This window comes from Gallus gallus, chromosome 1, assembly GCF_016699485.2.
Source record: "Gallus gallus isolate bGalGal1 chromosome 1, bGalGal1.mat.broiler.GRCg7b, whole genome shotgun sequence".
NCBI lineage: Eukaryota > Metazoa > Chordata > Aves > Galliformes > Phasianidae > Gallus > Gallus gallus.
In genome coordinates this window covers 154628439-154646983 of record NC_052532.1, presented here as the reverse complement: position 1 = coordinate 154646983, position 18545 = coordinate 154628439, and positions in this window count along the sequence as shown.

The following is an 18545-nucleotide window of genomic DNA, read 5'->3' as shown; positions in this document are numbered from 1 at the left end:
TGGGAGAGGGAGAAATAACTTCAGGAACTGCTTTAGATCCTGCTTTGGCGATCCTGCACATAGCAGGGGGGTTGAAACTATGCTGCTTATCTTGCTCCACAGCTACTGCTCTGAATAGTTTTTTTTGTATTCCCACAAAACTAGATGATCATTATGGTCCTTTTCAACCCAAGCCATTCTATGATTCTATGATCCTGAGGACAAACACCATCAACTTGTGAAGGATGTCTCCAATAGCAGTGTTGGAGATGAAAGAACTGACTTTGTGCACTACAATATCTGTTTCAAATAAGCTTTATCCTTGCTTTGGGGAATGAATTATTCAAGTACTTTGTTCAGGGCACAGATCATATTTTCATTCTTTTTCAAGTTATTACACTTCATCTGAATAAGGGTTTGTTTGTTTGTTTGTTTGTTTTTCCCATTTAATAACCAAAGTTGTGTTTTTTAGATATTTCTTCTTCAAGTGATGTTTGTCGTCTAAGATTGAGAAGAAAAACAATTGTTCTAGGGTCATTACTAGATTTAATGCATGTTTAATACCTATCTTTCATTTTACTTGCAGTCTGATGAAGATCAAGAATGTTGTAATTTATTTTATGGCCAGTGGTGAGGAGGGAAAATAGAGGGGAATACACAAGTCAGTGGAGAAATATAGGGACGCTTAGACACTTGCTCAAATCCAGTCCAGAATGGTTCTGAATGCAAGTCATGATTATTCAGTGAATTTGAGTCCTTAGTGGAATAACTGTCTACCTCAGACTCAATTTCAAATGCTCAGAAAGGAAGTCAGAATAACATGGATTTTGAGTATGAGCTACTTTCCTTTGTCCAGGAGTGGGCAGTAAAGCAGAAGTTAGAAAGGGCAGAACAATTATTTAACTTAAAGAGTGAGTATAATTGATTTCAAGACAGATAATGGGCAACATGAGTTTAAATCTAAGTATGTCCTCAAGGATATTTTAGTTTTGTATCTGGAGTAATGTTAGTGTTAAGACATTTTAGTAAAGGAGTTCTGGAAGATAGTGTACTCTCAGAGCAATGCATTTGCAAGCATTACACTCAGAATACAAATGTCAGAAGTAAAGGAATAGCAGTGTGTAGAGGAGGATTATCTAGTGGCAAACAACCCACCTCATATTTGGTGAACCTCATTTGTAAAGAATGTATCCTGGCACTGCAGAAGCCAGACACAAGGAAGCTATGTGGAATAAAATTGCTTTAAACATCTGTCAAAAGCTAACTGAGTTGATTACATTCTGTTTTGACTTGCTATGAACATAGAGGTTAGTTTCTGGAAAACAATTTTAGAGATGCAATCACATTTCTTTGGCAGTGTGAAACAAAGCTCTTTGATAATATAAAATATGAATTAAGTAGCTTTGAATGAATTAAGAGGCTTTGAGTGAATGGTTAGGAGCACACAAACATTCCATGTTTGTGCAAGCAGTGGCCTGAATCAATCAGATGGGGAGAGAAGAAGGTGGCCACAGGGATTAAATGAGATTGATAACCTTCATGAAGCAATTACCAACAATGGGTCTCAAGGCACTTTGTACAGGAGTACCTGTATTTATCCTGGGGACAGGGCAGCAAGGAGCAAAGAGCCTTCCCAAGGTTACTCTGCAGAAGACTGGTAGAGCAAAGCTCTCAACTCCAGAGCCATGTATTATCTACCAGGATACAAATCAGTCAATGGAGTAATGAAGCTGTCAATGAGAGTGCATGGTAACTCTATTTATCAAGATCTCTGCAGTGGGAAAGCACCCCAGCTTCTCAAATCTGATAGAAATAAAACAATGACAATGAGCATGAACGATGCAGATGTTTCAGGACAGACTTCTTGGCTAAAGCAGACAGAATTGTGTTGAAATAACCAGTAGCCCAGTGACCAAAGTATACAATTGGCATGTGGAAGAGTGTTCCAAGTTCCTCTGTTGTGTCAGAGTTCAAATGAGGGTGTGAGTTACAGAGTACACATCTCCACATCTCCTTTCATGCTCCTCCATTTTATTTAAACATATAAAAATATAAATATGGATTAGCGAAGGAGATCTTGAAGCAGTAATCTCTACGTGGGCTTACTGGAAAATACTAATTCTTTATCTCAATACATTCTTATCAAAGGTCCAGTCTTTATGAGTTGTACTCTCCACCTCTTTTTGCTATATTGAGTATTTCCCAGATTCAAGGTAAACTCTCATGTCAGAATTTGTAAGAATTAGTTCCCTTCAGGAAATACTGCTTCCAAACATTGTAGTTTAAATGGAGAAATGGAAAATCATTAAAAAATTGTTGTTGAAATGTCTTTTGAAGAATGGGAGAATTCTAAGAGAAAGTCAAACAAGCAAGCCTATTTTTTTTCATTAACATAATGTCAAAAAAGCACTCTCGTGCTATGTGAGAGACTACGGGCTTGCTGGAAAGCTGTATGTCCAAACATCTTTGAACTCTAGGCTTTCTGAACACAGGCTTCTCTCTGTGCTTTTGAGTAAAAAGGACAAAGCACCGATCATGCTACACTAAAAAAAAAAAGCTATTTTTGCTGCTTCTCAGGTCAACATTTAGGTAGGAAAAACGTTGAGAACCATTCAGTATTTCTCCTTTCTGCTGATAATGGAAGTCCTAAGAGGCTCACAGGCCAGAGAGAGCTTCAACCAAACATTGTTCAGATGAATACGACACTCAGGAAGCACAAGCAGATGGCGGAAAGAAACACAAGAGAGGAATATTATTAGGTTGGTGCTGTTCTGTTCTCAATGGCAGAATTTTCATTCCTCCATGGGACACCGAAGATGAATTTGAGGATGAAAAATGCATTGAAGACATTCAATTCATTCTTTTTGTGCTAATCAGCAAGAAGTTATGCTGGGTAATATCACCAGCCTTGCTGACTTTGAAGGTCAGTCACTCTTGTATTTGGAGCAACTGCTTCATCATCTCCTTCTAATGAGTAACACCTCCTTTGTAGAACAAAGGAACAAAATGATTCAGAGGTTCTCATGTTTGCCCTTATTCCACATGTAAAAGTGGGGGGTAAAATGAAATTCACACTAGTATCCCCTTTTACCTCTGACATACAGCCGTTAGATATGTGGGGGTACAGAGAAATGGTCTGGAACGTAAGATGTTGCTGAATATAATTGCTTGAGCGGAGCTGTGGGCGTAAAAGCAAGCTTGTATCAATGCCACATTAATGCTGAATTCTGAAATTATAGCTTGCATGTTCTGATACATGGGAGTACTCAGGGTATTATGCCACAATGCCTTGGGCCAAAATTAGACACGAGCATGAAGCCTGGCACATTTCAGTACCTCTGCTGAGGTGATGCCAACGTGTTCCCTAGGAGCACACAGGGTAGGATTGTGTTTCTCAGCAGCAGAGCTCAGACAGATCAGCCAGTACAGTAAGTGGATCAGCTTGTATGTAAAGTTACAGAAAAAATTGGGACAGAGATATTCGGTGACTTGAAGGCTTGAAAGGACCATAAGTTTGTACATTATATTTGATATCATTTAGCCTAAATGCAAATTACTTCTTAGAAACTTTATCCTTCCTAATTTCAGATTATGAGGCAAATCACAGACAGAGCTGGCATGCAAGGTAGGGATCTACTGGTAATCATCCTTAAGTCTATACATGCCAAAATCTTTTTCTCCTATAATGTACTTATAACGTACTTATTTTAATTTTCAGCTTAAAATATCAGGGTTCTTACAAGAATAATTAAATTTTTTAAAAATCATAACAAAAAACACAACTTTTAGTGTCTCCACTATCGTTTGAAACTTTTTAGTTGTTTTTTATTCTGCATAAAATAAATGTAGATAATTCAAACATATTATTCCTAAATGTATGATTACAGTGTTTTGTTGTTGTTTTTAATAATTGGAGAAGATTACTTGAATTAGTGTTTGAAATACTTCCGTGACCAGCATGAGTTATAAGGTATCTGGAACTTGGCTGATGGAGAACAGTACATGTGGTCTTTGAAGTTCTATGAATGAATGAAATAAAACCATAAAATATCCATAAAGCTATACACCATAGGCAAAGAGTGAGAAGACATGAAGACAATTTCCCATAAAGAGTGCCTCAGCCAGGTTACGGTATACTTTCCAAGTCTCACAGAAGTTCTGCTGCTCTTCTGTTTCTGTAGTGCTAGGAATGCTTTGGATGCTTAAGTACTTCCACATTCTTATTTCTTATTTTACAGAGTAATCAAAGACAAACGTGAAAAGCTGTCTTTAGAAATAATTTGTGGGTATTTTATATAAGCTTTGTGATATGAAAGAAGGAAAAGCAAATAGAAAAGGTAAAGAAAAAGGAAGAGGACTGTTCAATGGACGAAGAACTGGCTGTAGGATTGAGTCCAGAGGGTGGTGATCAATGGCTCGATGTCTGGATGGAGATCAGTGACGAGTGGTGTCCCACAGGGGCCAGTGCTGAATCCAGTACTCTTTAATATCTTCATCAATGACACTGACATTGGGGTCAAGTGCACCTTCAGCAGGTTTGCTGATGACACCAAGCTGTGGGATGTGGTCGACATACCAGAGGGATGGGATACCATCCAGAGGGACCTAGACAGGCTTGAGCAGTGGGCCCAGATGAATCTCATGAGGTTCAACAAATCCAAAAGCTAGGTCTTGCACCTCAGTCGAGGCAACCCGCATTACCAATACACGCTGGGGGATGAAAGGATTGAGCACAGCCCTGTCAAAAAGGTCCTGGGGGTACTGGTGGATGGGAAGCTGGACATGAGTCAGCAATATGCCCTCACAGCCCAGAAAGCCAACAGTATCCTGAGCTGCATTGAAGTGTGGCCAGAGGATGAGGGAGGTGATCCTGCCCCTCTACTCTGTGCTGATGAGACCTCACCTGGACTACTGCATCCAGATGTGGAGTCGTCAGTACAGGAGAGACATGGACCTGCTACAGCGTGTCCAGAGAAGGGCCACTAAAACGATCTGTGGAGTGCAACACCTGTTCTGTGACAACAGGCTGAGAGAGCTGGGGCTGTTCAGCCTGGAGAACAGAAGGCTCCAAGGTGACCTGGTAGTGCCTTTTCAATATCTAATGGGAGAGCCATAGGAAAGGAGGGGACAGAATCTTTAGCAGGATCTGTGGTGATAGAACAAGGGGAGATGGCTTCAAACACAAAGCGAGGAGACTTAATTTTTTACAGTGAGGGTAGTGAGGCCAGAATAAGTTGCCTAGAGATGTGGTTGATGCCCTGTCTCTGGAGACTTTTAAAGTGAGGCTGGATCAGGCCCTGGGTAACACGATCTAGCTGCGCATGTCCCTGTTCATTACAGGGGAGTTGGACCAGATGACCTTTAAAGGTCCATTCCAACTCTAAAGATTCTATGAATCTATGATTCTGCAATAACAAGAACAAGAAGAGGTAGAGAAATTGAAACCCATGAATCATGAACTCAAAAATTGCAAGTCCGTCTCTGTAGATTTGCTTTGCCTAACAAGTACATCAGCAAACAGTGCAAAGATGTGGAAATACCATACTTTATAAGTTCATGAAAATCATTTAAAAGATTAGAGGATTCAAGTTAGATTTTGAATGAAAAACTCAGGATAGTTTATGTAAATTTTCCCTATGGAACCCATTCATTTTATGTATACAGGTTGTAATACCTATCAGTGTACTGAAAAGCTTGACTACTGAAGGGCTTTGAGTGCTGTGGATAAAGCCTACTCACCTAATCACAGAACTTTTCTTATATATACTTATAGTAAATCTTCATTGTAATTTTTCTTACTTTACTCTCTGTACATGTCTACGTAGTATTCATATGAACGCACTGATCCTCACTCAGATATGTCAATATGAATTTCTTTGCCTAAAGAGTGAAAGGGAACTTTTCTCTTTCTATAACTTATTTTTGTCATTTTCTTAGTACGGTATTTCATGGAAAGCTTCAGACACACCTGGTTTTACTTAATACTTGTTTTGTCTCATCAGATAGTATTACCAGCTTGGTTTATTTTCCACCCATGGCTATTTTTCCACTTCCAAATCTGGATTTTATGAAATCTCTAGACTCAAATTGTTACACTAAAATCTCATTCAAGAAAGTCTGAATTCTTCACAACATGTATGTTCAATTCAACAGACAGGTGGCTCAAGAAATAAAAACTTTGCCAGTATTTTTAATCATTTTGTTGTGGATAGTCTGAACACAAACTTAGCTTTCTTCACACCAATTCCGTAAACTCTCTGTAAGACAGTGTGTTGGGAAGCAAAACTAACCTCTAGACATTGCACATTTTATCTGCAGCACTTCCACATGTTTGTGCTGCTTTCCAGTACTGTAGATGATAGATGACACAATCTAAGAAGACAGATTTTAGAAAAAAATGCAAAGTATAGCAGATCCTTCACAGATGCTTCTCAGTCATTACTCATTCCTTTCTTTCCTCCTTTAGAAAAATAATTTAAATTAAACAGATTTGTTATATGCAGCAAAGTGTTGCCATGTGAGCCCTGAACACTTTGTTCACGAGCTAGGAGGCCAGCCAAGTGCTTTAGTTCCTTAAAGAATAACATCTGTGTCCTTCCAAGTCTCATGCTAATGGAATTTAGGCTGTGGTAAAGAGTTGAAAAATACTGCCAGTTGTCTGCAGGCTCTGCTTATAATCTGCTCTGTTGGTTAGCTTGTTTCAGGCTTCTATTTTCATCCACAACTTTCAGAAATATTACATGAATTGTCCAATTGCATAAGTTGTCCAGATCATAAGTTGCAAGTACTTTACTTTTACTGACTTAAAATGAATAGCTAAAATTAAAAATCTATGGACTTCATTTATGTATAACTTTGTTTCTTCCTTCCTGTCTCTGAAAGTACTATATATAAAATACATTGAGCAAAATGCTTTTTCCTTGTGCATACATAGAAAAACAACCCCAAACCCACAAACTTTGTTCCTTTATTATCAGCATATGTTTGATGCCCTTATTTTTTGCTCCATATATTAATCATGTTTATACAAAAGTGAAGCAGATTTGTCATTATCATCTTTAAACGGAAGATGCCAAAAATTGGAATGACAAAAGGGGTGAGGTAATAAATCTTTTGCATTGCAATTCATGTTTTCCATGTTGCAAAGGCTCTAGGATCATGGGGGAAAATGGCAGGAACATGGAGGGGATGCTGCAGGGTTGTTTTTTTTCTCCAGCAGGAACACAGTGTGGGAGGAAATGCTTTTCCACTGTTAAAGCTCTTAATTCAGCTTTCTGCACTTGGATATTGTGCAGTTTCAAGTGAATAATGCTTAGTATAATATGATCATTGTTTAGTTCTCTTGTCTCTCTGGGATTTAGAGTGTTACAGAGAACTCTCCTGAAGGAAGCAGTACTGCAAGTAGCTATGCTGGGTATTCTTGAGGACTATTACCACCGTTTACTGTGATTAATAGGAAGCAGAGAGATCTGGAGGGTAGGAAGTGGTAGAGCAGTGTATAAAAGAAGTGGACTGGCTGGAAGCTAGAGGGTCCTGTAAGATAGGCACTGAGAAGGTTGGTCACTTATTTTTATCTTTTCCCTATGCTCAAGCTTGTCTCATTAATTCCTTCCACACTGGTAATATTATTGTATCTTTTTTCCACACATTTTCATCTTGTGTACCAGTTGTGTCTTCTTGTGTTTGTGCTTCTCCTCTTCCTTGTGTAATCTTTGGTTCTAGGAACGGATTCACACAGGCTTTTTACTCACTCTATATTAATTCCCACTAGAAGTTTGCTTAGGGAAGGAGGCAGCTACTTTGCAAATTATTCCTTCCCCAAAACTGATATGAGAACATTTTGGGGGTCTCTATCTTGTTTCAAGTAAAAGCTCATACCCTTTTAGTGAGAAAGTAACTGGAAACCCCAGAGCTCCTTTTCTGACCAGCTAGTAGAGGAGGAAGATTTCCTTCCAGGTTGTCTCTTTCCTCCACCATGAAAGGTAGTCTTCATGGTAGAGTGTATGATCTAACAGGCTATGTTGTCCCTTTCCATGAGACAGTAAAATGAGGTGTTGTAATATGTCAAAACCTGCAGGGGCTGGTCAGGCTCCGTTCCCATCAATGAATAGGAGTTGAGGGAGACAGCAGTGGGTGGGAAGAAACAAGACTGATAACGATGAAGAGGGGAAGCATAGGTGAGATCTTGGTGAAAGCATAAAAATGATGGAAATGATGCTAAGCGGCAGGAAGAAAGGATGAGAACCAGATGATATACTTATTCAGGATTCTCACTTTGCTTAACTCTTTCTCAGAATTGCTATTTCCTAAAAATCATCCCTTCAGAAGTATCTTACCTTCCCAACCACTGAAACTGTCCACATCCTTCCAAGACAGCATTCACTCTTGATTTCCACTGTTTCTTTCCGATTCTATCTTCCACCTTGTATTTCCGATTACATCCTATCTTTCCATAATTCCTGGTGTTTCAATCCTTTCTTCTCGCTTCTGTACATTTTCCTTCACTGAGACATTCACAGTCCCCTTTTGATTCAAATGACGCTTTGCATTCCTCTCCAGGTCACCCCTCTTTCCTGCACTTCTTTCTCTCCGTAAGTGTTTATTTTGATCTTTTTTCTCTCTTTGCCACTCAAAAATTTCCCATTATCTATTTTCAGTTTTCTTCACAAATTTTTCTACCACCTCCAATTTATCCCCTGGAAACTCCTTCATTACCCTTCTCATGCTTTACTCAAGTATTTTTTCTTAAAATTATTATTTCCTTTTTTTTTTTTTTTCTATTTACTTTTCTATTCTATTTATTTTGATTTCTTAATTTTTTTTCAGCAGAGGAAGGTGACATTTCCTTATATTTTGATATCCAGAAACATGAATTGCAAACTCTCTTCTGGTGATTTCAAATACCATTTTCCCAGACATCTCCCTCACCTTTCAAATCACCAGAATCACCAGTAGAAGAACAGTTTGTCTGCAGCATTTAACATTATTTTTTTTTTCCCAGAAAGATGAGTGAAAGCTTTCAAGTAGCGGAAGGCCATAGTTTATATGACAAAGTACAGCAAAATATTCATGCAGTCATGATTTTATTCCTGATCATCTCCTTTCTTCTCAGGAATACAAAAGAAGTGAAACCTTGGAATCGCTGCAGTAAGGACAAGATAGAATGGTCCAAGACACTGTCTGAAATTAACTATTACACAGCCTCTTCCATCCATATTTGAGTTCTGCTTTCTGTGACACTCTTTTTTTTCTTTTTCTTTTTTTTTAATCTAAACTCCTAATCTCAAAGTAGATTCTTTTTTTTTTTTTTTTTTTTTTCCCTTTCTTTGCAACTTACTTTCAAAGCACAGCTCTCCAGCATGCAGACATCAGAGGCAGGAGGCATCACAGAGTAGGGAGAAGCTCTGCAAAAGCACAGATATTGCAGCCATATCAAAAGACCCCACTGTGCCTAAGCTGGTGGAGCTATGTGCAACCGTTTAAAAATAAATATAAGAGATATTCCAAAAAGAACAAGAGTTTTTAAGATAAGACTTTTTGTTGCTCAAGTTGCTTTATATGCAGGTTTCTCTGAGCAGGCTTCTTTAGCAGCATAAGAAAACAAGCAAGTATTTGATTGAAGATATTTTACTCTCTAAAGCATGACATTGCAGAGAATGGGTGTCTCTGAACTGCTGTTAATAGGCTAAAGACAGTTTTTAACATGAAGGTGGGGGGGGGGGGGGGGAGGAAGACATAGAAAAATATGAAAAATAGATTTAATTGATTTATTGGGTACTTCTTGTGGATAAGTATACCTGAGAAATCTAACACAGGAATTCTCATGCATTAGTCTTTTGCCCTAAATTACTGGATTACACAGTAAACTTCAGGAAAATATCTGGATCTATTGGATGCCAATATGCAAGTGCAGCCTGTGGACATGAAGTGCTGCTGTGCACACATAATTGTCAACGAGTATCTAGTGATAATTATCCTTCCCCTGTATTCCATGTCCATCTGAGATAGACCATGGAAGGTAAGAGCCAAATGTAGTTCTGTTTATTTTTACGTACGTCATTAGTAAGAAAAAAAGTTAATGTGAACACTTTGTTTCTTACTCAGCCCTGTCTCGTTCTTTTCTCTCGCCTCTCTCTATTTTCAAAGGTACAAGGTGGAAAAAGCCATAGGCTGAACTTATTTCTGGATTCTTCCAGGAATTTAACTGGTCTGTGAACTTCCTTTAACCCCACATCTTGGCAAACTTGGTTCTTTCCTGCTATGAACCAGTATGTTGTTACAGCCATCCTGGAGATGTGGCTGCTTCTACCTACACTCTTACTCTATGTGTGCTGTAATTTTAGCTCTTTTGATAGGAAGCAAAATACAGAGGCAAGAGGTAAAGATGAGCCTGGTACTCCTCACTGTTGTTAACAAGCTTCTTTGATCTGTATGTTTGCTACTAGGGGTTACAGATGTGCTGATTCCCCTGACTCCTGGGAGTGGCAGGGATGCATCAACTCTTCAATTGTTGTTTGAAGAGGCATCTGGGAAGCACCTCTGCCTCTGCTGAGTTGCACAGCTAAGCAAGCAATGCAAAAGATGAGGCAGAAAGAGCTTTAATCTCTGCTTTCTTACTGCTGCTACCCCCTCACCAGCCTCTGCTGTCATCTTGTGTGGGACTGAACCAGCTGGCAGTGAGGTAGCAGGCACAGCTCATTATATTAATCAAGTTGAAAGGGGTCAGCTGCAAAATGAAGGTTACTGAGATGAGCATGACATCAATCTGCTATTATTAGCTGTCAATTCTGCATGTTCCCCATGAGTTTTTGTAAATTACCATGGCAAAAATACATGACAAATAACTACTTAAAAGTTTCCTTAACAAACAAACAAACAAAACAGAAAGAAGGAGGGGGGAAAAAAAAAAAAGACAAAGACTTATTTATATCATTCCAAAATCAATACTAAGGGTGAAGTACTCTAAGGAGGAGAGAGGTGTAAAATATTAGAGAACTCAGAAATCTCCTTACTTTAATTGGGCATAAAGTAATTGCCAAAAAAAAAACACTTAAAATTATATTTCTTCAGCCTGTCTCAACAAGATTTGCTTGTATTGGCAGATGAAAACATAAAAGAAAACACTATTTGGTGCTGAGCTCTGAGAGATTTCAAAGGAATGAGAAAAGAAAGCGTCTGCATTTTCTGTTAATTCAGTGCAAAGGTGTTCCCACCAACTCTTGGCTCCCAAAGTCAATTGAACAGGAATGTTCTGGATACTAAAATAACCAGTCTTGATCACTCTCTGAAGGTATTTATAAATTTCTCTTTAAACATAGTATTTATTAATAGTGTTCAGTATTAGCATAAAGAACCCCTTGCATTCGCTAGTCAGCAGGTAGCAGATATCTCCTGTCAGCTGTTTTATAAGCAGTATAATTAGCTAGGCAAAATGTACAATTTCCAGTTTGATTCATTTGCTGATGCTTATTCTGATTCATTTACAATTATGCCAGTAATTGGTGTAACTGTTTAGATGTATTTGGAAAACGTCCAGAAGTGGATATTCTAATTATAGATTTATCCTGGTGGCAGATATTCACGTTGTATAATAACCACTTTCCTCATCTTTCAGGAAGTGCTATATCTATTCCTAAGGTAAGTGGCTAGTGAATGCTGTGCTCTATTACAACACTATGGACTGAATATGAAAACTTGAAGGTGGTATAACTGCTGGTCCTCTGATGATGCCATTCACTGCTAAGTGCTTGGAAATGCAAAATCTGTGCCAGCAATAATGTAAGCTGGCATTTCATTTTCTCTTGTGTGCATAAGACAGCCCCTCACCTTGCCCACTGGCAGTGCTGGGCCTGGTGCACTCCAGGGTACAGTTGGCCCTTTGGGCAACCAAGGACACACTGCTGGCCCACATTCAACTTGTCTTCAACCTGAACCCCCAGATCCCTTTCAGTGGGGCTGCATGCTGGCTGCATTTGCAACAGCAGAGATATGAAGATACTCCTGAAGCAGGAGAGGACACTGGACACTAGAGGACTCATATAGCTCTGGTATAATAGCTACAAAACTTCAACCTGCAGTCAACTAAACCAGCTCTTGTTTCATGGGAAAAAAAAAAAAAAAAAAGAAGTTAAATGAGGCATTTTTTCCTTTATATCTCAGAAAATAAAATATTAAAAAATAAAAAGAACAATTCCCCCAATTCTTTAAACTGCACCAACTACCTCTTTCACTACAGAGCAGTTTTTGTGCAATAAACTCAGAGCTGCTTTCCCCTCTAGATAAATTGTCTTGAGTTGCTGTTTTCACCAGAAGCAGTTTCTATAAAGTCAGGCTGAATGCAATAGCTATCATCAGACAATTGGACAGAATGTTCCTCTCAGCTTAAGAGCCAGGTTACACACATCTAATTCTGTCACATCAGGTCACACAATCCAGTTCTGTGGATCATGGATAGTTCTGGGTGCCTGGTTCTCAGAAGAGAAGAACTATATACTACAAACCCTAAAGGACTTTGCGTTGTTCTGTTTCTTTTTTTTCCACTCAGAGGGAAAGATAAAACTGTTCACATATCACGAGATGCTCTTTCTTTTTCCTTCTTCTCAGCCCGGCTAGATGTCTCGCCTGCCTCAGCATTAGAGTAACGCCTTCGGTTTTGTGACACCCTCTCTCATTTTATTTGATTCATTAGCTTCAATTCTAATTATATTGTACTGTATTGTATTATAGTGTGTTATCTTGCATTCTGATATCTTATTTGGTAAATTAGTTTGTTTCTCCTCAGATCATTGCCGCTGTTTTGTTTTAGGCTCATCTCCTTACCCTTTCCCCCTTTTCTTTTTCCAAGGGCACAGGCCCTGGGTCCCCTCGCCCTGCTAGTCACAGAACAGGGCTGAACTAGCCCGTAAACCATTGGCATCTACACATAAGATGGTTGCAAATACTTGACAATATACTTTGCACCATTTTTTCTCCATTCATTTCGAGATATCAAAAATGCTATCAATTTTGTAATTAATTACAAGTGTTGAGTAGTTGAGTAGTGTTGAAAACATCGGATATTTTGTACCATGATAACATATTTCCGTCCTTTCACTATTTTATATTAAATCAACATTTTCAATTTTACTGTCTTCAGAAAGAATGGTTTTGTTTTCATAAGACGGCAAAAAAAGTCTTCATTTTACATGACAAAGTGAACTGAAGCAGTCAAGTACCAACATTTGCTTTTCTGTAACTGAAAGTCAACAGAAAATTTTAAAATTTGTTTTAACTTCACTTCCACTCATCACAAAGTCTAAACCAAGAGGTGTTGTGCAACTGAAGCTACTTCTTGCTGCTGATTTTTTCAACAGCTTTATTTCTACAAAATGAAACAGATTTCAAGTAACAACTGAATTCATCCAAGAACATATAAATGAGTCACTTTGAATTCTGAAATACCTGGCCATCTTGTGGCTCTCCCTGTTCCATAATTTCATGCAGAGACTAAATTGCATGTAGTACCAACTATATGACAGTGATTCCTAAGAGGCTCAGTAGTATGTAAGTCAAAATTACTTTTCAGAGAAGAGTGCCAGGGCAAAATTCCTGTTCGATTTTAACTGGAATGTAATTAAATCCAAACTACAAATATGTGTCTGCTTAATACTATTTCTGTTTTACACACCAAAGTTAAGAGCTTAGGTTTCTAAATACATCACACGTTTTCAGAAACACACCACTGTAAAGAAGAAAGTCCCCTAATCTTCAAGGTGACAGATTTTTTTGAAAAATTCACAACTGCTTGCTCTACATGTCACACTGATCATCAGCATGTCTATGGAATTAAATTGTTGAGATTGTAACAGTGGTTGGCTAAGGATATACAGTACCAACTTTTGCAAGTTACTAGTTATTTATCCCTAGTCACAGAATCCTTGCAGAGAAAGGCTAATATATATATTAAAAAAAAAACAAAAAACCAACAACAACAACAACAAAAAAACACCGTCTACAAGGGTATTATCTACATTGTAATTTATAATATCCCCTCCGGTCTTTCAATTTCCACAGTCTCCATCCTGGGAGAGATAAGGGGCTGGCTGCAATTTGTGTGCATCTTTCATTGGAAGGCTTATTCCAGCTGCTGCTGATAAACCTGCAGAAGAATAAATCTTATCCCTTTAGCTGGAATCAAACAACGTTGTCTTCATTGATTTATTTTCCCTTTGTTTCCTGCAGCAGTCTCCTCTGATTTACTTCCTTGCGTTTAGGATAATATCACAAAAGCACGCTGATGTACACATTAACAAAAACGTATTTACCTGCTTTAGTCGTCACTCCAGGTTCTATTTAAAAGTCCACAGAAACTTCTACAATATGCACCAGGTGCCATCTAACCCTGTTTTCACCATTTCTTCGTGTGTCCACTCTGTTACGGTATGTATATTTGTAAGAGATTATTCTTTTGCACCGTTGCCTCAAAGCTTGCTGAGGACAAGTCCAGATAAGTCCTGGTCAAAGATGGCAAAATCTTCTGTCTGAAGATTTGCAGCCCAGGGGCAACGACAGAGAGATAAGCTGCAGCTTAATGGCCAGGAAGGAGTCTTTTGTGTGGGCTTATCTTGAGGGAGATAGCCATCTCAGGGGGTACTGCACATGACTCTTACCCAAGCGCCCAGGAATGCCACGTTGGCAGAAGAAGAAGGATAAAAATGGGACCAACAACCATGAGTTTAGGTTTCTGACATCAGATTCCTCACAACGTGATGCCTGCATGCTGATGGACTCTCCTGGGCCTGCTACCTGAGACCTGCCGCTTCCTCCTGGACTTACCCTGTCTCTCTACTGCTTGCTGCCTAAGGCCGGCAATTCTTGCTTCTTTCCTATCTTTTCTATCGCCCGCTTTCCCTTCCCCATCACCCTAATTTGTAATAGTCGCCAAATAATAATCTTCCCCATCTCCCTGATTAAGATTTGTAATAAACTGGTCAGACCAACATTTGAACCATTGTTTCTTAATCTCACGTTGGGTATACATATACGAAAGACGTATAAATTGGAGCGACACTATTTTTTAGGAGTTCAAGTCTCTATGAGTATTCAAGGCTGAACACAGATTTGCAGCTTAGAATTGAGCCCTAGTATTATACCTGCTTAGCAATTTCTTTGCGTTTCGCCAAATTTTAGAAAGTTATGTGTAATGCAATGTAATCAGCAAGAACGTTTCTTTACATAATATAAAACCAGCTACAGGGAACACTTAAGAACATTACAAAAACTATAAGCAGAGAAAACCATATGCTCTTCATTTATGAAAAGATAATCAAAGTAGCAAAGGGTTATACTCCCTTTTCTCTGCCCCACAGAAACTCTTGCTCTGAATGGAATAATATGTTTCTATTTCTACTTTGCTATTGCTTTATTATATTGAGCTATATTTCAGCATGTTAGGGAATGTCCGTTATTGTGCCAGCAGACTTTTCATATTCTAACGAGTTATATTTTTTCTTGGAATTTTTTTCTGATAATCAACATCCCCATTTTCTCTCATTTTTATATGTTTATTAATTCTGAAATTATAACAAGTCTCTTTCTGGGGTTTGCCGATGAGACACATAAACACAGCTCTCTCTTTTGGTGAATGCCTAACTTTGCAGGAGAGACTTTTTGTCCAAAAGATGTTTAAATTGAAGAAAATGTACACATTTTGGTGAAATACTATACAGTCTTCTGCTTTTCATTGTCTGTCTCTTCTGCTTTTTCCTGAAATTGCAGTGAAATTCTACAGGTAATCTGATGAAATCTATAAAAGATGTGACAGCCATTTTTAAATCCTGGATTCTGTAAGGCATCTTGTTAAAGATAACCAGAATGAAACCAGACCTGGGAGAGCCGATAGATACAGTACAGTGCTCCAGTGAAATGTTGTAAAAGTCATGCTTCATAGCTTTGGCAAGAAGAATTTGTCTGTAGATAACTGATAGAAGTATATTCAACATATATGCTAAAGTCATTGTTTCCTGTTTTGCTTTTCCATTCTCTATAGCTAACAGATTACATGAAGGCAAAACAAAGCTAGAAAGTGCTAATGTACCCACTCCAAGCAATATGCTTCAGTGGTTGATTTCCTTAACACTTTATCATGCTTTAGACCTTATTTCTTCCCAGATATAGTTATCCAGGTCCAAAAGAACAGAAGATACATAGCAGAAGTTGTGGCATTGCCCAGAACCCCATAGGAAATATTACATTCATATCTATCTTGATCAAGATGGAACTCCCAAGGATAAATTAAAGAAAATAACACTCTCCAAGTAATCTATGTACTTTTTTTCTTCAGAATTTAAAAATACATATCTTATTTTTTTCATTTAAAATATGCTCTTTTAATTTAATCTTTGTGGATATATCTTTTTTTACTCCCTAGCAAAACAAACAAATGGACACAACAGAAGAAAAATGATAGCAGAGAAGATCAAAAAGAGCGCTGATAAGAGTTTTCTTTGGTGAGAACTGTTCATATTGGAACATGGCATTTTGTCAAATGTCAAGATTTTCATGTAAATTTGTCATTTTAAACAAACCTTCATTGCAAAATCTGTGTGGCTCCAGGACAAAAGATGAGGAGAGGAAGAAAAATACCAGCCACACAAATTTACTAACAGGAAAATGCTAAAGAAATACCCTGAAGTTGCTGAAAAATTCTATGCAAATCCCCTACTGTTTTAGATCGATGAAGAGTAGTTAATCCTTATCAGTTCCTCCTACTGAAGCTATTCTTCATTATTAATTACTCCCTCAAAAAGAAACTGAAATTGTAACCTGTGTGTGAAGGCACTCACTGGGGTGAGATCAGGCAAATATTTTACTCACAGTGTCACTGTGGGGTTATATCTGTGTTGTTTTTTTGTTTTGTTTCCCCTTTTTCTGATGTGCTTTCCCCTGCTGAAGAATTTGGAAATATCCTGGCTCTGTTCTAGTGAATAATAAAAACATATTTTTGCAAACAAATGTATGTTGGTTTTGTGTGGTTGTGTATTTCTTTTTGGATTGTTTGTTTCTTTTCATTTGTTTGTTTGTTTTTGTTTTTTGTTTGTTGTTTTGTTATTGTTTGGGTTTGTGGGGTTTTCTGTGTTTTTGTTTTGTTTTGTACCACAGTTCTTTTTTCTTTGACTTCTAAAACCAGAAGTGGTTACCATCAGAAATGTAGTAGAGACCATCCATCATATAGTACTGCAGTTGGTTCAAAGCAAAGATAAAGAAGCCAAAGAAGAGTTTATGTCTTCATCAGACAAATCATTAACTGCTGTTTCAAGGCTTCTTCTGTTGGTAACTGCTAGTTTTCAGGGTATCAGGTCTTACTGACATCAGAAAAATAATATTTTCTAATGTTGAAATATCCTTATTTGTGGGAGAGACTGATACACCAGAGGGTCATGCTACCATACAGAGTGACCTCAAAAGTCCAGAGAAATTGGCTGACAGAAGCCCATGTACAACAAGGGGAAGCACAAAGCTCTGCAGCTGGGGAGGTACAGCACCAGGAACCAGTACATGCTAGGAACTCACTAGCTGTAAGACAATTTTACCTACAAACTCCTTGGGATCCCAGTGGACCTGAGATGAATGTGAGCCAGCAATGCACTCTCATAGCAAAAAAAGGCTAGCAGTATCCTGGATAAAGTAATGCCTGTAGATTGAGGGAGATGATCTTTCTCTTCTAGTCCCCTAGAGTATGGTTTGGGGCTTTCTGATATGAGAAGGTATGGACTTACTGGAGCAAGTCCAAAGAAGATTTACACACTCGATCAGCAGCCTGGACCATTTCTCCTACATGGAAAGGCTGAGAGAACTGGAACTGTTTAGGCTGGAGAAGAGAAGGCATATCTTATCAGTGTGTCCAAAGGACCTGAATGGAAGGAATGAAAGACACATTTCTTAGTAGAACCTGGGGACAAGAAAAGAGGCAATGTATGCAAATTATAACACATGAACTCTCATGTGAACACTGTAGAAAACCTTTTGTTACTACAAGTGTCATCAAGCACTTTGGGCAAGTTGCCCAAAGAAGTTGTGGAGTCTCCATCCTTGGAGATACTAAAAAACCATCTGGACATGGTCCTGGACAACCTGCTCTAGGTGACTGAGCTTGAGCAGGGGTCTGGGGGAAGGCTGACTGAATGATCTCAACAGACCCCCTCCAACCTAAATGATTCTGTGATTCTTGTGTTGTCATTGTCCCCTCCTTGTCTGGGATAGAAATAAAAGAAGTTGACCAAATTTTAGTGTTTTAATTCTCAAGCAGGAAGCACATCCAGTACTGTATGTAACCAAACTTCACATAGGAAAAAATGTAACTTCAAAATGCCATTTCCATTCTAAACTGCTGTGATTTCATCATGATCTGCTGCAACATAGATAGTGAAAGGTCTGACCTGTTATTTTTCTATTGGAACGTAGAAAGGGTTAACCCGATAACTAGATCCACTGCATTTCAGGAACTGAAGAGGTAACTATTGAAATTATTTTTTCATGTAGTTTATTTTACTTAAGATGTTAATAAGTTACTAAAGATTACTTTGTTC